This window comes from Chinchilla lanigera, unplaced genomic scaffold (genome assembly GCF_000276665.1).
Source record: "Chinchilla lanigera isolate Chin_1 unplaced genomic scaffold, ChiLan1.0 scaffold00013, whole genome shotgun sequence".
Taxonomy (NCBI): Eukaryota; Metazoa; Chordata; class Mammalia; order Rodentia; family Chinchillidae; genus Chinchilla; species Chinchilla lanigera.
Window position 1 is genome coordinate 33,800,663 of NW_004955414.1, and position 20,597 is coordinate 33,821,259.

At 46.9% G+C, this 20,597-nt stretch overlaps 1 long non-coding RNA gene across 2 annotated transcripts; it reads right to left on the reverse strand.

The window, feature by feature from the left end:
• Positions 1 to 546: 546 nt before the first annotated feature.
• On the reverse strand, positions 547 to 20,392 carry LOC102027965. 2 transcript variants are annotated; one of them, XR_001233067.1, is made up of 3 exons: positions 20,307 to 20,392; positions 1,615 to 1,850; positions 547 to 933 (listed from the first exon to the last, which is right to left on the reverse strand). It is a non-coding gene; the product is annotated as an uncharacterized LOC102027965 (long non-coding RNA). The 2 variants fall into 2 exon arrangements; XR_260237.1 differs by lacking the exon at positions 20,307 to 20,392 and having other exon boundaries at positions 1,615 to 3,770.
• Between the last annotated feature and the right edge of the window lie 205 nt (positions 20,393 to 20,597).

A 20,597-nucleotide genomic window follows, 5' to 3' on the forward strand; every position in this document is an offset into this window, starting at 1 on the left:
TCTCATTCCTGCAATTTCTGTTTGCCACTTTTTACATAAGCCAAGCTCTCTGTAATCAACACCTCAGACTTTGGAGATCACTCCTCTGGGATCCACTTGCATCAATAAAATTTTCTTTCTTCTTCTGACCTGTGTCCACTGATATGATCATACGGTTTTTCACCTTGCTCCTGTTTGTGTAATGTACTACATTTATTGATTACACATGCTGAACCATCCTTACATCCCTGTTTGATCATGATGTCTCCTGATGACCTTTATTCATTATAATCATTGGAGTTCCTGTAGCTTTGCTTGCTTGTATGTTGAACTCTTTTCTCATATTTGGAAGTTTTCTGCTGTGATTTCGGTAGACATATTAATAATTCTATCTGTGTTATCCGCTAGCTTTTCTCTGGTTCCACTTAGCCTTATGTTTTTCTTTTCCTTGTCACTGAACAGCTCTTGGGTAGTTTTTCTTCCTGCTATCCTTAGTACTTCTTTATCATTCACCATTTTGTTCTGAATATCAGACACGCTTCACATTGCTCATTTCTGAAACATCAATTCTATACAGGTTTTATTTCAGATTTATCTGTCTGACATCATTTGAGGATGCTAAATCTTTGGTGAATTTGTCATTCATGATTTGAACTAATTTGGTCAACTCTTCCAATTTTTTACCTATGTCTCGCTTATCCACTTTGAACAGTTTGAGTGATAGTCAGTGAACTTTTGGTTCATTTCCTCTTGGAGTTCATCTATTCTCTTCATCTTTTCTACAAACATTGCGTAGGGTTCTGCTACCTGGCACTTGCTTCCTCTCCAATTGTGTCCCTTTCATTTGCCTTAGGAGACTTAGAACACTTTCAGGATCTTCTGTTGTCTTGTCTTCGTATGTTCCTGTGAGGGTATATCCAGTTTTTTTTTAACTTTTTCTGGTCCCCAGGAAATCTAGATATTGGCATAGAGAGAAAAATCAGTTGTTATACATTACAACGTTAGTTTGGCTACATTACTAAGTTCAGTCCCCACAATGGCATCAAACTTCTACTGGATACTGACAAACCCTAGAAACTACTATGAATCCTGAACCAGAACTAAGAGGTTTATGATTTTAGTGGACTATAAGGCCACCCACATATTAGCCTATAAAACTTCAGACAACCAACTTTGTGCTGGTTGTAGGCAGCAGTGCCAGAGCTCCAAAATACCACTAGATGAGTGATGGGGAACTTTAAGAGACCGCGTGCCCAAACTGCAATCCAAAACCCACTTACAAAAAAAAAAAAAAAAAAAAAAAACCCACTTACATATCACAAAGTGCCACCACTACCCTTATGGGCACAGTTATCCCATGTTCACCTGCAGATGCAATGCTAGTGTGATTCATCTGCCAAAAGGGAGGGCTCTTTGGGCACATTTGTCACCACTGCACCAGACTAGCTACCTTGTCCTTCAAGATATCCCCTCTGAGGGATTCACCCTCCAAGGTCTCCCTCAATGGAATATAGAGCCTGTGAAATTCCTGCTCTGATCTTGAGCCTCCCAAGGAATCTCAAGACATCTCTCTTTAGCAGTCCCTCTTTCCAAGCCTGTCTCCCAAGATATTTTCTTACCTTTGTATTCTCTCACCTGTGTCTGTGGCACAGTAACCATTCAGTACTGAAGCAAAATTCTCCCTCTGGGTCTTGGTCTCTTCTTCAGTCAGGTGAGTCTGCTGACTGTCATTTATGCTGCCCTGTGCTGAGGAGACTCCAGGAGCAGGCCCCGGCAACATTGGCTGAGGGTGGGGTGATCAGGTCAGTTGCTCTGAGCTGGTCCTCCCTGGCAGGGCACATGCAGGCCTCTGGTGCTGGTGGTGGTAGTGGCTGGGACAAGATAATCAGGCTTGTCATCCCACACTGGGTCTTCCCTGGCCTAATGTGCACAGGACACTGGCAGTAGCAGTGGCAGCAGGTCGGTAAGGTCAGTCTTGGGCTGGGACCTCACCTCAACATTAACCCTAACCCTAACTTGAACCTGTTGTGGGAACCGAAGCCTAACCCTACCCCAAACCTACAAATAACCCTAAATGTAAACTTAACCCTAATCATGGAACCTAGACCTAGTTCTAAATTTCACCCTAGTCATGCCCTTTGCCCTATTCCTAACCTTAGCCCAAAGCCTAACCCTAAATATACCCCTAAAACTAGTGGGACTCTAACCATAGCCCGAGCCCTAGCATTAATTCTAAGTGTAGCCATATCACTACCCCTAACCCTAACATAAATAAATCTGACTTACCTATGGTGGATCCCTAACTCTAAACATAAATCTAACCCTAACCATAGTGTAAACCTAGCCCTACCATATCCAAATCCCCATCGTAACCCTGAACCCCAGCCCCAGACCTGGACCTAGCTCTAATCTTAAACCTACCATAACCAAAAACACTAACCTTGTAACACTGGCGCTAGCCCTAGCACTAGCACTATCCCTAAATCTCACCCCAAACTTACTTTAACAACTCTAACCTTACTGAAGATCTAATGGTAACTCTAACCCTAACCATAGACTTCAGCTAACCCTATTTGAAGAAAGGCCCTACCCAAGCCCTAACCATAACCTTCAACATAAATCTAAGCTTAAGCCTAAATCTAAGCCTACCCCTGGCAGAAACATAACCTAAAATGAAACACTAAAGCTGGTTCTACCCCTAACAGGAGCCTTATCACTAGACATTGGCCTAGGCATAGACCTAGCCATAACACTCACATTCACCCTGATCCTAACCAAAACCTGGAGGAACATTAACACTAATTCTAAACATAACCTAACCCTAGCCCTTATACAAACCCAGATGGAACCCTAGCCCTAGCCCTTGCATAGCCCGAGCCCAAAATTTAACCCTAACCTTAGCCTTAAACTTTAAACTTAACTCTAACCATGCTGGAACACTAACCCTGTGCTTCTGCTGAACCCTAGGTCTAAATCTAACAATATCCCTCAAGAAATTCTATAAACCTAATCCAAAACCTAAACCTAATCCTAGAAGTAAACTAATCCTAGCCCGATCACCAAGCCAAATCCTATTCTAATCATGGTGGAAAACACAAGCTAGCCTTAATCCTAACCCTAAATCTAATGTCAGTGGAAGCCTAGCCCTGCCTTTAGCAGTAACTCTAACACTATTCCTAAAGCTAAACCTAATGAAACCATAGCCCAAGAGCTAACTGTGACTCTGAACCTAGCCATAGTTCTGGACCTAAGGCTATCACTAAATTGACACTAGTTTTAACCCTGGTGAACGAAAAACCTGACCCTAAACAAAAAATATACCTTAACCCTAACTCTAAACTTAAACCTAAAAATAATACCAACCCTAGTGGACTCCTAAACCCAACCCTGACCTTAACACTAACCCTGTCACTAACTATATCCCTATCCTACCCATACTGTCCTAACCCTATCTATCCTACCAAGGATATCTGTCCTCTCCTAACCCTAACTGTAACACTAACTCTAACCTAAAACTGAATGCTAAGCCTAAACCAAGCCTTAACTTTAACACTAATCCTAGCACTAGCCCTAGTCCTTTTCTCAACTGAATCATAGCACCAACACCTACCCTAAACCTCATCCTAGCCTAACCATGATGGAAACCCAGATTTTTTGCTATTTTTATTACCAGCCTCAACCATAACACTAACCCTAAACAGTACTTTAATGGAATCATGACTTTAACAGTAACCTTGGCCCTAACAATAAACAAATACTAACTCCATTGGGAAACTAATTATACCTCAACACTAACACTACCATTACTCTGGTGAAATCCTAGTCCCAGGGCTAGCTCAAACTTTAGCTTTAGCCCTAGACCTAACCCTAACCCTAACCCTACAGGAAATAACCCTAACAGTAACCTTGTCCAAACACTAACCCTAAGTTTCAACCTAAGTCAAGGCCAATGATGGCAAACCTTTTAGGGACAAGTAACCAAACTGCAAACTAAAACCTACTTATTTATTACAATGTGCCAACACTGCAGTCAATCCCGAACACTCATGTTTTAGTTTAGAAAAACAATTCACACACTAACACTTTTTGTCTTAAGAGAAAAACGAATAAAATGCATGCTGTACGTTTGCCATGACTGGTCTAGGGGAACGCTAATTCTCCCCTAACCAAAACCACAACCATGACTCTGTAGATCTCTTCGTACACCTAGCTCTATCCCAAGCTCTAATTCAAGCCCCGGTCCTAGGACTAACCGGAACCCTACTCCTAATCCTCGTGGAACCTTACATCTGACACCAAACCTAAGGCTTAAACCCTAGCACTAGACCCAGCGCTAGTCCAGCACTAGCCCTAAAGTAACCCAACACAAAAACATAGTGAATCCTAAACCCTAAATCTAAACTGAAATCTAACCTGAAACCTAGTGAAATCCAGAATTCAACCTTAACTCTAAATCTAACCATGAACATGGTGGAACCCTAGCTCTGGCCATACTCTCCCAGTCCTGTTGCTAGCCCTAGCCCAAGCCCTAGCCCTAAAACTGGCCCTCACAATAGGCTTATCCCTAACCCTGGGGCTATCACAAAAACTAACACTAAATCTAATACTAACACTAACTCTGGTGGAACTCTAACACTCAACTTATTTCTCACCTAAACCATTGGCATGCTCAATATAACACTGAAAACTCTAACGCTAACATAAACTCTTCTCACTCTCACCTAAACCCTAGAAGAACTCTAAACATAAACCTAATACTGTTTCTAACAGTCAACCTAACCTAGTCTTACCTCAAACATTAGTTCTAGCCCTAGTCCTATCATAGGCCCAGAAGTTAGCCACTATTCTAAACAAATGGTCTTCCACACCTATGAAAGGAGGCAGGACATCCAGGACCTGCCCTTCCAAGTACCTGAAGAGGGGTAGTTCATGTATGGAAGTAGCTTGGCCCAAGAAGGACATAAAAGGCAGATTATACAGTTGTCAGTCCACAAAAGGTCATTGAGGTCAAACTGCTTTCATGAGGGATTTCTACTCAAAAAGCAGACATTGTACATGTTTTTTTTTTCTTCTGGTACCACGAATCCAACTCACGACCTCGTGCTTGCCAGGAAAGCACTGTGCTGCTGAGCTAAATCCATAGCCCAGGTACTGTAGCTCTTCCTGGGGCATCCATATTCGAAAAAAGCAAAAAGAAGCTAAGTATATATACAGACTCGATATATGCTTTTCTGGCACTGCAGGCCCATGCAGCCCTCTGGCAAGAAAGGGACTTACTAATAAGCAAGCATCTATAAAGCACAAAAAGGAAATTCTACAACTCCAAGAGGCTGTATATCTTCCCAAACAAGACATTGTCATGCACTGTAAGGGACATCAGAGAGACATGTCAAAAGTCTCTTTAGGTAATCAAAAGTCTGATAGGAAGACCTTACCTCTCAAAACCTTAGTCTGATTCTCAATTCCTATGGAAACATTAAAAGCAGTCTATACTCTCCAAGAAGTTAAAGAGACCTAAGGACAAGGGGAAATAAACAAGGGACTCTGGTGATATTTAGAAAACAAATGTGCTTCCTAAAGGAACACAGTGGAAGACTATACAAAACAGGTGATGCTTCTTTGCATATGGGAAGCCATGCTACACTGGAAATGGTCACTCAGATTTTCACAGGACAAAGACGAGCAGCAACCACCTGACAGGTCTGCAAAGCTTGCCCACTCTGTGCCTAAAAGAACCCTGGCGAGCCCAAAACACCTCCTTTGTTAGAACCGGTGGAGAGGAGAGGGACAAAATTTGTGGAGGACAGACGAAAACTTGACCTATATGCCATGATGTGGGGAACTTAGGCAAATATTGGTCCTAATAGACACATTACAGTCCAGACTGAGGCCTTCTCTACCCACTTAGAAAACGCCATGGAGGTAGTAAGGTGCTCCTCAAAAATTACTCCCCAGTTTGAATTATCCAGTAACTTCTGCATAGTAATAGGCCTTCTTTTACCTCTCAAATAACTCAGGAGGAGGCTAATGATTTTGGAAGAAACTTTCATCTCCATTCTACATGAGTCCTCAGTCTTTTAGACAGGTCAAAAGAGCCGATGAGATCTGAAAGTGAGCCCGGGCATAACTGGCAAGAAACATCTGAGTCTTGTCTCAGATGACTGCCAATAGCCCTCATGAAGGTCTAAACCCCAAAACTGGGCTACAAATGAGTCTGTTTGGTGTGTTATGTGGGGGACCTTTTCTATCTTTTGATAGGATCTTTGATATATCAGAGACCATAAGATTTTTACAGTATCTTAATCATTTGGGCCAAGGACAACAGGTTACTCAACTGTACATGGACAGAGTCCTGTCAGCTCCACGCCCAGAGGGGATACCTAATGTCTAGCCTGGAGACCAAGCTCTCTTTAAAACTTGGAAAGAGGAGACTCCTGCAGACCAATAAAACAAAACGGAAGAGCCATTTTTCAGTGACACTTGCCACACCCACTGCAGGAAAGATGGCAGAGATAGATGATTGTTTTCAACTGCCCAGAATAAAGTCAGTCCCACTTGGACTGTCTGAAGAAAAAGACAACCCAGAAGAACTTCTGGAAAACCTGACATTATTCTGCTAGCGGCAAGACTCCAGGACTCCTCTGAGTGCAGATAATAAATGGGAGCTTGCAGAGGTCATGGCTCTCAGGCTGACAAGAATTTACCAGGCATCTTTCTTTGCCATACTTTCTCCTCCAAAGGAAGCATGGAAGCTAAACTGTTCCTCATATTTGGGCTCCACACTCTCAGCCTAATAGTAAAGTTACCTCCTTTTTCACATTGAACCGACAGCCCCAAAATCACTAACTCTTTTCTCATTGGCTGTTTTCTCAGCCCAGCCAATGAGCTACAACATCCTGACATAGTTGGAAAGAACATAATCCCCAAGGCATATAACCAACAGCCTCTTCCAGCAGAAAGCACGTGTATGCAGATGTGTCTCTCAGGAAGAGATGAGGCAGGAGGCTAGGGTGTGCGAAAGACTGGCTAGGAAAGGAGGAGGTTAAATACAAAATTCTGTTAAATAAAACGTCCCACTAGGGCATATGAAATACTAGCTGGGATAATTCTTGGGACATGCTAACTACAAAATCCCAGGACATGTGCTCAGCACAGTTCTCAAAGCCCTGCATGTGGACTTCTTGTGAGAAATTTAGTAGGTTTGCAAAATGGTGACCTAAACCTCATGCCAGTGTAGAAAAATAAAAGAAAAAGAACATCTGCCATTGAGCTCTCATGATCACGTCCCATCATGGAAGCCCACTCATGCCGTATACAGTGTACTTATTTCTTCTCCTGTTTCACTGGTCCTAAACTCATTCCACAGACACTGCTTTATACACTTACATTTATAACTCTGTGGCATCATTACATTTTGTGCTTCACTTGACTAATTATTTCGCAGACAGAAAGAACCTGGAATTATGCCCAGAAGAAGACTCCAGCAGGCCAAAATCCAGAAACACAACAAACCCGAACTCTAACCATATGCAGATACTTAACCAAATCTCCGGAGCAATTGTAGACCTAATTCCAAGCCTCAATCAGACCACTATGCCTAATGCAGACTGTAAAGCTGGAGGAATTCTAACTCTAAGGATAATGTAACCATAACGTGAATACCAAACCTAACTCTAATCTTTGCAGTAAATGACATTTAACCTACCTAAATCATAAATCTTGACAAACCCTAACCATAAGCCTCACCTTAACCCTAATCCTCATCCTAACCCTAACTCAAACCTAACCCTGGTGTAACTGTAACACTAGCCCTAGACATAGCTTGAACCCTAAATCAAACACTAGGGCAAAGCCTACTATAGCACTAACTCTGAATGAACAATGACCATAACCTTAACACTAACACTAACCATGAAAAAACACCAGACTCAGTGTTCTCCCTAGCCCTAGCCCCAGGTTTAACCTAACCCTAATCCTAAACAAACCCAAACTCTAATTCTTATAGAACTCTAGCCCTAGTCCTAGACATAGCCCAAGCCAAATGAGAACACTAATGATAATCATAAATCTGGTGGAAGCCTAATGATAAAGCTACAAACTCTAACCAAACCTTAGTTGAACACCACTTTAGCCTAGACCAAGCACTACCCTAACTCTAACCATAACCCTAACTCAAAGACTCACTTCAACCCTGATGAGTTTCCCACTTGCTAGCCATAACCCTATCAATAGCCATAAGCAAAATACTAACCATAATCCTAACTCTGATTATTAGTACCCCTAATACTAGTCTTAATTATAATGCTGATCTTAATTCTGGACCTACCCATAAACGTGGTGGATTCATAATACTAACAGTAACTCTAGTCCTAACTGTAACCTTAACCCTGCTGGAACCATCATGCTAAGCCTGTGCAAAACCGTAACATGAAACCAAAATCTCACCCTAACCATAACCACAACACTAGCATTGAACACTGGACTTGGCCCGAGCCTTAGCACTAACCATGGCCATGACGTAGTTCTAACTCTAACTCTATCTCTGGAGGATCACTATCCTACTCTTACCACTAGCCCTAGACCTAGTTATATCCCCAGAACAAGCAAAAACCATAATACCAACCCTAACACTAAACCTAAACATTAAATAACCATGAGGATCCTAACCTTAGCTCTAATTTGAGCCTTGTAGTACTCTAGGCCTAAATCTAACCCTAACCCTAACCCTAACCCTAACCCTAACCCTAACCCTGACCCTGACCCTGACCCTGACCCTGACCCTGACCCTGACCCTGGCAGAACTATATCCATAGGCATAAACTTAGCTTTAGTCATAAAGAATCTAACCCTAGCCCTAACTGTAACCCAAAACTTGATGTAACCTTAAACCTAAACCCTAACACTAACGCTAACCATAAACCTCAGCTCACTTTCACCCTCACCTAACCCAACCCTAACTCAACTATAAACTTAACCATAACCTTAATTAAAACCCTAGACTGAGCATGAGCCCTATATCTAGCCTTAGTCCTAGCCCTAGATCTCTCCATAAATGTAAACCTAACCCTAGACCTAGCACTAGAAATAGACCCAAAATTAACCCTAATCCTAACATTGCTGTAAGCCCAATGCTAGCAACCTACACCTAAACCTAATCTTAAACCTAAACCTAGCTGTAGCTCTAAACAAAGCCCTAACCTTATCACAGCCTGGCCCTAACTTTAACCATAAACCAAATCCTAGATATAATCCTAAATGTAACCCTGGGCCTACCCTTAATCCTGACTGTAAATTTAGACCTAGCCCTATCCATACAAATAGCCCAAACCGTAAACTTAACCCTAACATTACACATAGTCCCTAGCACAGTTCCCAGCCCAGGCATATCCTTAACTGGAAACATAAATACATTACAAATTCTTACCCTGCCCTAACTGTAGCCCTACCCCTCCCCTAATCCTGACCTAAACCCTAACACTAACACTATATTTAACCTAAAAACTAACTCTAGTAAAACCCAGTCCCTATGCCTATTTCTAGCACTTGTGCTAGCTCTAGCTCTAACACTAATCCTAGTGGAGCCCTAAGACTGGACATAGACCTTGCCCTAGACATAGACTCCAACCTTAGCCATAAACCTAACACTAGCCTTACTCAAGACCTCCCCAAACTCAAGCCTTATCATTAATCCTATCCTTACTAAAAAGAAACTTAGCCCTAGACCTAAACCTAGCCCTAGCCCTACACCTAAACCTCACTCTAAACTTCACCTGATCCCAAAAACTGGTAGAACCCTAAACCCAACCCTAAACCTAAGCCTAAACATAGCCCTAATTTAAATGTAACAGTAAACTTCACCTTAAACCTAAACCTGGTAGACTCTAACCCAGACCAAATCTTAACGCTAGCCCAAGAGTTAACCCTAATTCTAGCCCTAGCCCTATCAATAACCTGAACTCTAGAACTGTATCTAAGTCTAAACCTAAACCTAAATTTAAACCTAATCCTAAATCTAAACCTAAGCATGATGGCTGCTATGGATTGTATCTAGATGTTTCCCACATCCTCCAGCACTTACAGGTGGGGCTTTTCAAAGATTGCTGGATCATGGTGTATGGTACTAGATTAGTGAACTAATTGATTTAACAAAGACCTGGATGAGGGTGGGTGAATTTATTGAAGAAACAACCCTCTCCATGGTTATGGGTGGCACCAATCAATAGGTTTAGAGCCCAGATGGAATATAAAGGCAAAAGGAGGCTCACTGCATTTGCTCCCTGTCTGCCCTGCCATGGAATGTTTGTTCTCTTCCATACCCCTCTATCATGCTGTCCTGCTTTGGAGCCAGCTGACTATGAAGCCAAGCCTCCACAAACTATAAGCTAAAATAAACCTCTTCTCATTTAATTTGGGTGATCGAGACCACTATGAAGCAGCTCTGAGCAGGACTTACATTAACCAATTGGCTTTCCACCGTTACATGTGAGCCACTGGTCCCTACAGAGGCCTGTAATGTTGGGTGAAGCCATGACACCTCAAAGGACAAGATAAGACCACAGCCGAGGATTTTTGGTTCCAATCCCAATTAACTAAAGGAGACTGTAGCTGCAGGCATCTCACTCCTGCAGGGAAAATCTTCCTGGAGTTAACTTAGTTCTCCTAAATTACCACAAGTATTACTTGGAGAATTCCGTAAAGGTTTTCCCAAGTTCTGCCCAGATTCCTGCATTCTCTTCAGTATCCCACTCCCTTATTTGAAAACCTAATTAACACAGACAGTCCAGGGAAGTCTGGGTCTTAACTCAGAGACTCTTAACCCAGAGTCCTCACCCAGAGAATCTTAAATACTGTAAGAGTTAGACTGTCCTGAAGCCCTAAAATCATTACAATTGTCTCATTTATTTAAGCCTTTGCTGTCCACTCATGTGGAAGATTGTGTGTCCGATCAGCCCAAGATAACTAAGCATTTTTAATCCAATATTTGGGTAGTAGATATTTGGCCCTAGCAATGAGAAAAATAAGTAAACAGTGGAATCCTAGCAATAGCTCTAGCCCTAGTCCTCATCATAAAACCAAATATATAGTTTGAAGCTTAACAATGTTATAATCTTAACCCTGATTCCTAACACTACACCCTAAATCCTGGCCATAATATAACCCGAAGCAAACCTAGTCCTGGTCATAAATCTTGCACTAGCCCTAACCCTATATATTTAACCTTATGCTAAAACTAACTTTAACTAACTTTAACTAACTTTCCTAAACCTTCACCCTACCCCTTCCATACCCCTGGTCTTAGCTTTTACCCTAGACCACCCTAGATCTATCACTAATTCTGACCTTAAACCTATCACTTACCCTGACATAAAAAGTAATCCTAACCCTAAAACTGCTCAAACTCTACCCCTAACACTTTTCCTTACCCCAATCTTAGCACTAAACCAGGTGGAAAGATAACATTAATCCCAGGACTATGCAATCTCTAAAAATAATCTCACTGTTAAACATCTTGGAAACGTCCACCTCAACTTAAATCTAACCTTAACCCTAACACTAAAACTAAATATAGCCTGTACCTAGACGTAACAGTAACACTAATTATAGCCATAAACCTGTGGAATTCTAGATCTAACCAAAGCAATAGACCTACACATAAATTTAGCACTTACTCAGAACGTAGCCAAAATCCTAATCCTAACACCAACATAAACCCGAGTGCAACACAATAAAAAGGCCTATACCAGAACTACTCTAACCTTCAGCACTAACCATACACCTATGATAACCATAACCATAAACATGGAAGAATCTTAAACCTGACCCTGACCCTAACCCTAACCCTGACCCTAACCCTAACCCTAACCCTAACCCTAACCCTAACCCTAACCCTAACCACCCTAACCCTAATCTAACTAACCTAACCTAACCCTAACCTAACCCTAACCTAACCCTAACCCTAACCTAACCTAACACCCTAACCCTAACTCTAACCCTAGCCCCCATCCTCCTAGCCCTTATAACAAGCCCTAACGACCTAGCCCTAGTCCTAGGCACAACCCACTCACCCTAGCCCCAAAGCCCTAAATCTAGCACCCTAGCCCTATCCACCTAACTCTAGCCCTATTCCCTACCCCTAGACCACTAGCCCTAGCCATAGCCCTAGCCATAGCCCTAGCCCCATAGACTTCTAGATCTCTAGGCCCCTAGCCCCCAACACTAGCTTAGTCCTAGCCCTACCTCTAGCCCTAGTACTAGCCTAGCCCTAGTCCCTAGACCTCTAGCCCCCTAGCCATAACCATAGCCATAGCCCTAACTCCAGCCCTCTATCTCTAGCCCTAGCTCCCTGGCCCTAGCACTAGGCCCCTAGCCCTAGCCAATTAAACCCAACCTCCTAGCCCTAGGCCCCTAGCACTAGCTCTAGCTCCATACACCATAGCCCTAGCCCCAAGTCCTAACACTAGCTGTAGCCTCTGAGCCCAGGGTCCCCAGCCCTAGCCCACTAGGCCCCTAGGCCACCAACCTACTATCCACAGACCCTTATCCCTATAACCCCTAGACCAAGCCCTAGTCCCCTAGCTCTAGTCCTAGCCAAAGCCCTCTAGCCCTAGGCCTGTAGCCCTAGCCCTAGTCCCATAGCTCTAGCGACTTAGCTCTAGCACTAAGCACCTAGCCTTAGCACTAGCCTCCTAGGCATAGCCACCTAGGCGTCTAAGCCTTAGCCATCTCCCTACAACTAGCCCTAGTCCTTGCCTAACTCTAGCTCTAGCATTCTAGTCCTCACCCTAACAGGCTATGTCTAACCCTAGCCAATAGCCCCCGAGCCCCTTAGCCCTAACCCTAGACCCTATTCTTAGCCCATTAGCCCCTTAGCCCTACCCCCTTGACCCCTAAAACCCTAGCCCTACCCACATAACCCTAGCCCCATATCCCACTAGCTTTAGTCCGCTAGCCCTAGCCTCCTAGCATACTAGACCTAGCCCCATAGCCCGAATTTCCTACGCCATAGCCCTAGCACCCTAGTGCACTAGACCTAGCCCTGACCCACTAAACCTAGCCCTGGCCCTCAGCAATGGTAGTAGCCTTGTAGTTCCATTCCCAGACCCCTAGCCCTAGCCCTAGCCCACTAGCCCCTGTGCCCTGGCCCCCTTGACCAAAAGCCCCCTAGTCCTATACCCCTACCCCTAGGCCTCAGCTCCATGGCCCTAGCACACCAGCCCTAGAACACCAACCCTAGCCCACTAGCTCTAGCCCTAGGGTGGTAGATCTAGCCCTACCGCTAGCTCCTTAACCTCCTAGGTCCTTAGCTCTAGCCCCCTAGGACCCCAGGCCCTAGACCTAGCCCTAGTGCTAGCCTTAGATCCTAGACATAGCTCTAGCTCTCGGCCTCTATCCCTAGTCAAAAACCACGAAGCACATAGCCTTAGCCCTAGCCCCTAGCCCAAGCATTAACCACCCTACCCAACAAGCACTAGCAACAAAGCACCCTAGCTGAGGGCCAAGCACAGTAGCCTTAGTTATATAGCCCCGTAACCCTAGACCCCTAACCCTATAGACCTACTCTAGCCCCCTAACCTGGCCTTATCTGCATAGCCTCAGCCTCAGACACACAGCCCTAGCCCTACAAACTAGCCCTAGCACCCCTAGCCCTAGCCTAGCATGGTAGACATAGCCAGCATGCTAGACTTAGCCCCTATCCCTGTAGATAGCCCTAGTCCTAGCCCCACAGTGCTAGACGCCAGCCATAGGCCTAGTCCTAGCCAGCTAGCATAAGCCCATACCACTTAGGCCTAACCCTAGGCCCTTAGTCCTAGCCCACTAGCCCCTTAGCCCTAGATCCCTTGACCCCTAGACCTATAGTCCTAGTCCACTAGCCCTAGCCCCATATCCCACTAGCCCTAGTCTGCTAGCCCTAGAGCCTAGCACCCTAGTCCTAACCCCCTAGTCCTAGATCAGTACAACATACCCTAGCCCCTAGACTTCACATTCCCTAAGCCCTAGCCCCCAACCCTACCAATAACCTCAGTCCCAAACCCCACTAGCCCTAGCACCCAAGACCCCTAGCCAAGACCTTAGCATGCTAGCCTTAGTCACTCAGCATCCTAGCCCCTTAGACCTAACCCTGGCCTCCTAGCATTGGCCATACCACCATAGCCTTAGTCCCAGCCCTGTAGCCCTAACCCACTAACCCTAGTCCTAGCACCCTAGCCCTAGTTCTAACCACCTAGACATAGCCCCCTAGGCCTAGGCCTAGCCCCCGAGCCTTAACCCTAGATCCCTAGCTGTAACCCACTAACCCCTTAGCCCTAGCCTCCATGACCGTAAGCCTCTAGTCCTAGCCACCTAGCCCTAGCTGCCTAATGCTATCCCCCTAGCCCAAGTCCCCTACCAAATAGCCCTAGAACACACGTACCTAGCCCTAGGGGACACCCACAGTCACCTAGCCCTAGGGGACACCCACAGTCCCCTAGCCCTAGTCCTTGCCTAACCCTAGCTCTAGCACTCAAGCCCTAACCCTAACTGGCTAGGCCTAGCCCTAGCCAATAGACCACTAGTTCCTTAGTCCTACAACTAGCCCTAGCCTCCCCAAGTGCTAACCCCAGCCCTTTAGCCAAAATCCTAACCCGAGTCTCCTAGCTCCCTAGACATAGCCCTCTAGCCCTAGACCCCTACACCTAGCCTTCTGGACTCCCGTTCCCTTAGCCCTAGCACCCTAATTTTGCCCCTAGACCCTAGCCCTAGTGCCCTAGTCCTAGTCCCCTAGCGATCCCCTGTGCTTAGCCCTAGCCTAGCCCTAGCTCTAGCCCTCTAGCCCTAGCCCCAGACTCCTAGCCCTAGACCACTATCCCTATCCCTAGCCCCCTAGCCTTAGCCCTAGCTGCCTACCCCTAGTCCTAGCCTGCTAATCCCATAGCCCTAGCCAATAGACCTCTAGAACTACCTCTAGCTCACTAGCCCTAGCCCCATAGCCCTAGCCCACTAGGCCTAGTCACCCAGACCTAGACCCCTAGAACTAGACCCTTAGACTTAGCCCTATCTCCTAGTCCCCTACCTTCAGCAACCTAGCTCTACACATCTAGCCCCCCAGGTCCCTAACCCTAGCCCCCTCTGCTCCTAGCCCCTAGACCAACCCTCTCCACCTAGCCCTACTCCTAGGCCCAACCCCCTCACCATAACCCCATAGCTCTAACTCTAGTCTTCTAGCCTTATCCACCTAGCTCTAGCTCTACTCCCTATACCTAGACCCAAGCCCTAGCCCCAGCGCTAGCCTGTTGGCCTCAGCCCCTTAGACATAGTCATAGCCTGCTAGCCCTAGCTCTAACACATAGCCCAAGCTCTAGCACATAGCCCTACCCCTAGCCCCCTAGCACCCAAGCCCTAGCACCCCAGCCCTAGTCCCCCAGCCCCAGCTCGAGACAACTAGCAACCAAGCACCCTATGCCACTAGCTCCCTAGCCCCCTACACCCCTAGCCATCTAGCCCTCTAGCCCTAGCTCACTAGCCCTACCCTAGAGCACTAGCCCTAGCCCTAGCCCCATAGAATCCTAGACTGCTAGACCCCTAGCCCCCTACACTAGCCTAGTCCTGGCCCTATTCTTAGCCCTAGTACTAGCCTAGCCCTAGTCCCTAGACCTCTAGCCCTTAGCCCTAGCCATAACCATAGTCCTAATACCACGCCTCTAGCTCTAGCCCTAGCTCCCTGGCCCTAGCCCTAGATCCCTAGCCATAGCCAGTTAAACCTAGCCCCCTAGCCCAAGGCCCCTAGCACTAGCTCTAGCTCCATAGCCCCAAGGCCCTAGGCCCCAAGCCGGACACGAGCTGTAGACTCCAAACCCAGGGTCCCCAGCCCTAGCCCACTAGGACCCTAGTCAACCAGCCCACTATCCATAGACCCCTGTCCCTGTAGCCCCTAGAACAAGCCCTAGTCCCTTAGCCCTAGTAGTAGCCCAAGCCCTCTAGCCCTAGCCCTAGTAGCATAGCACTAGCCAACTAGCCCTAGCACTAACCAGCTAGCCCTACCAATAACCACCTAGCGCTAACACTAGTTAACCCTAGCTCCCTAGACCCCTAGGCCCTAGCTATAGCCCTACCGCTAGCCCTAGTCCTTGCCTAGCTCTAGCTATAGCACTCTAGTCCTAACCCGAATCAGCTAGGCCAAACCCTAGCCAATAACCCCCTAGCCCCCTAGCCCTAACCTTAGACCCTAGCCTTAGCCCATTAGCCCCTTAGCCCTAGCCCCCTTGACTACTAAAACCCTAGCCTAGCTGAAGAGCCCTAGACCCATACCCCACTAGCCCTAGTCCACTAGCCCTAGCCTCCTAGTGTGCTAGACCTAGTCCCATAGCCCTATCTCAATACGCCATAGCCCTAGCACCCTAGCCCACTAGACCTATCTCTGGCCCACTAAACTTATCCCTGGCCCCAGCCCTGGTAGTAGCCACATAGTTCCAGTCCTAGACCCCTAGCCCTAGCCGTAGGCCTAGCCTGCCAGCCCCTTAGCCCTAGTCCCCTTGACCACAAGCCCCCTCGTCCTATCCCCGTAGCCCTAGCCCCCAGCCCCATGGCCCTAACACAACAGCCCTAGCACACCAGCCCTAGCCCACTAGCCCTAGCCCTGGGACCCTAGCCCTAGTCCTAGATCCTTAACCTCCTAGGCCAAAGACCCTAGCCCCTTAGTCCTAGCTCCCTAGCACCCCAGGCCCTAGCCCAGGCTCTACTGCTAGCCCTAGCCCTAGCCATATCCCTGGCTCTAGACCTCTAGTCCTAGCCATAGACCACCAAGCACTAACTCTAGCCCCATAGCCCAAGCGTGAACCAGCCTACCCCACTAACCCAACACCCAAGCCCTCTAGCTGAGGGCCGAGCACACTAGCCCTAGTCACCTAGCCACCTAGCCCTAGACCCCTAACTCCATAGACCTACTTTAGCACACTAACCTGGCCGTGTCTTCATAGCCCCAGCCTCAGCCCCATAACCCTAGCCCTACAACCCAGCCCTAGCCCCCTAGCCCTAGCCCCCTAGCCCTAGCCCTAGCCCTAGCCCTAGCCTGGTAGCTCTAGCTTTAGCCCTAGTTCTAGCTGCATAGCACTAGCCCTCTTGATCCCTAATCCCCTAGTCCTAGGTGCGTAGCCCTAGCCCCATACCTCCAGCCCTAGCCTGCTAGCCCTAGACCCTAGCACCCTCGACCTAGCTCTATAGCCTTAGACCCCTACACCATACCATAGTCCCTAGCCCTAGCCTTAGTCCCCTACCCCACTAGCCCTAGCACCTTAGCCCCCTAGCCAAGTCCATAGCATGCTAGCCCTAGTAAACTAGCCCCCGAGCACTGTCATAGCACCATAACCCTAGCCCCAGGCCCCCAGCGCTAACCCACTAGCTCTAGCCCTAGGACACTAGCTCTAGTTCTAGCTACCTAGCCCCCTAGCCTTAACCCAAGATCCCTAGCCCTAGCCCACTAAACCCTTAACTCTAGCCTCCTTGACCCTAAGCTGCTAGTCCTAGCCCCTTAGCCTTAGCCCCAGGTCCCTGTCCCTAGCACTAAGAGCAAAGCCCTAGCTGTAGCTCCTTAGTCCTAGCATTAGCCCCCTAGACCTAGGTCTAACCTGCTACACCTAGCTCTACCCCCTAACCCTAGCCCTACTCCTCTTGTCCTAGGCCCATAAACCTTAGCCCCGTAACCCCCGAGCCCCCTAACCCTAACTCTCTAGCTCTAGCCTCATAGGCCTAGCCTTTTTTGCTTAATCCTAACCCCCTAGCCCTAGTCGTCTACTTCCTAGCCCTAGCCCCTGGCCCCCTAGCGCCCTAAGACCAGCTCCCAATCCCCACAGCCCCTAGCACTCTAGCTCTAGCCCCCTAGCACTAGTCCTATCTCTCTAGCCCTAGTGTTAGCCCTAGCCCCTTAGCCCTTGCCCCTAGGTCCCTAGCCCATAGTCCCCTAGCCCTAGTCCCCTATTGCCCTATCCTTGTAGCCCCTAGCCCTGACCTGCTAGCCCTAACTCCTTAGCACTAACCCCCAGATCTAGACTTAGGCCTTGCCCTAGTGCTAGCCCCCTAGCCCTAGCCCTAGACCTTTAGCTCTGGCCCCATAGGCATAGACCCCTAGGCCTCTAGCCCTTAGCACATTAGCCCTAGCCCCCTAACACTCTAACCCTAGCACCAAATTCCCCTAGCTCTAGTGCTACCACCCGAGCGCTAACCAAATAGCAATCTAGCCCTAGTCCCTTAGGACCCTAGACCTAGACCTAGCCCCCTAGCCATAGTCCTAGATCTCTAGCCATAGCCATAGCACTCAAGCCCTGGACCCAGCCCTGTAGCAGTAGCCTTCTAGCTCAATAGGCCAAGCCGTACCGCACTAAGCCTAGCTCCTTAAACCTACCCTTAGCCATAGCCATATCCCGTAGTCCTAGCCACCTAACACTAGCCCCTTAGCCCCCTAGCCCTAGCCCCTGCCCACTAGTATCTGACATAGGACCTGAGCCCTAGTCCATGCCCTACCCCAAGCAACTTATCCCTAGACCTACTCCCTTATCTCTAGTCCTTGCATCCTAGCCCCATAACCATGGCCCCCTTAACAGTATCCCACTAGCCCCCTAGTCCTAGCACCCTAGCCCCAGCCTTAGCCCACTAGCCTGAGCCCCCTAGCTGGAGGCCTAGCCATAAATTTAAACCCAGCTCTGACTTCGACCCTAACCTTAACCCTAACCCTAACCCTAACCCTAACCCTAACCCTAACCCTAACCCTAACCCTAACCCTAAGCCTGTACAATCACAACCTTAAACTAACACTAACCCTAAAACAAAGCTAATCCAACCCTAACCTTTAACATAGCCCTCAACCTTAACGCTAGCCCTAAATGCAATTCTAGCTCTAACACTCTCCATGAATCAAACAATAACCTAAGCTTATGCCTACCCATAGCATCAGCCCTAGCCCTAGGTCTAGGCCTCACCCTAACCCTACTTTTAAACCTAGACCTAGAAAACTGGAACCTTAGCCGTAGCACGCACCTAAATCGAGCCCCTTACCCTACCTTAACCATAACCATAAACTTAGCCCTAATCTTAACAGAACTTTGGCCCTAAACCTAAACCTAGACCTAAACTTAGCAAAACCATAAACCTAGCCCTAATTTAAATCTAGAATTCACCCTAGCAGTAGCCTTAGCTGTAGACATATCCCTAAATGGAACCTGAAACTTATCTATAAACCTAGCCATAACCTAAACTAAACATCACCTTATCCCTGATTATAACACAAACCCTAAACCTAATTAACCCTATGGCTCTAGCCATAACCCTAAACTTGTGGTTCCCTAAACTTAACAATAAAACTTCTGAAACTCCAGACCTAGTCCTTGCCCTTACCTTCACCTTTGTTCTACCCATATCCCTAGGCCTGTCACTAACACTCATTCTGAAAATACATGTAACCACAAAACTAATTCTGACTCTGGTGAAACCCATCTTATCCTAAACCCAGCCCTGGACATAGCACTATCCTTATCCCTAGAGCAATCACTAACATTTACTATTAACTTAACCCTGATTCTAAACCTAACCTCAGCCCTAAACATTCTAAACATCACTGAACCCTAGCCATAGGTCCATCCATAGTCTAGGAATGGGAACACAGTGACAGGGCTTGTTAGAGCTTGTATCTAGATGTCCCTCCACTCCTCGTGCACTCATGGATGGGCTTTGCAGGAATGGCTGGATCTAGAACCATGATGGCAAGCTGATGGCCGCCCACGTGCTGTTTCTCTTTTAAGACAAAAGATGTTAATGTTTGAGTTGTCTTTTCTAAACTAAAAACAGTATTCAGGTTTAATTGCAGCATTGGTACTTTGCAATAAATGAATTCACTTTGGGTTTCAGTTTAGGGATGCATCTCTAAAAGGTTTGCCATCACTGATCTATGCTGTGATACTGGAATTGCGTGAGTGTGATACTGGATTAGACCACTAGCTTGTTTATCATAAGTCTGGGAGTAGATAAGAGGAAGATGCAACCTGGGTATGGGTGGCACCAGGCAAAACGTTTATAGCCTGGATGAGATAAAAAGGAAATAGAGGTATGGTGCTGCTGCTACTTGCTGCTTGCTGCCTATGTGCCTGCCATGCCATGGATTGTTTCTCCTCTGAGATGCCCCTCTGCCAGCCCACTCTGGGGTTAGAGACAGCTGACTATGGACTGAAACCTCTACAGACTATGACCTGTTATATACCTCTTCTCAACTTCTAACTTCTAACTCAGCAACAATAAAACTGACTAAGAGAAGGGTACGGACAGATGCATGGGGAAGTATATCACAGGCAGTATCCTGCCCTGACCCCTCAGCCTCAGGACTGCTGCCCAAGTGGGAGACATTCACGTGAGTTCAGCCATGATTGGAGCCAGGGGCAGCATCAGAGTTCTGTTTAGAAAGAAATATACATAGAGGTGATTCAACTTGGTGTAAGAATCACCCCGGGAGAAGGTAAACCAAGGGGACTCTGACAAACTTCCATCTCCCCAGACCTCAAGGAAAAGCCTCGCTGCGGCCTCCCCATCCCAGTCCCCAGGGAGAGCACATGGCTTCTAGGGACCAAGCTCACCAAAGAGAGGAAAAGAGACTCTGTAGA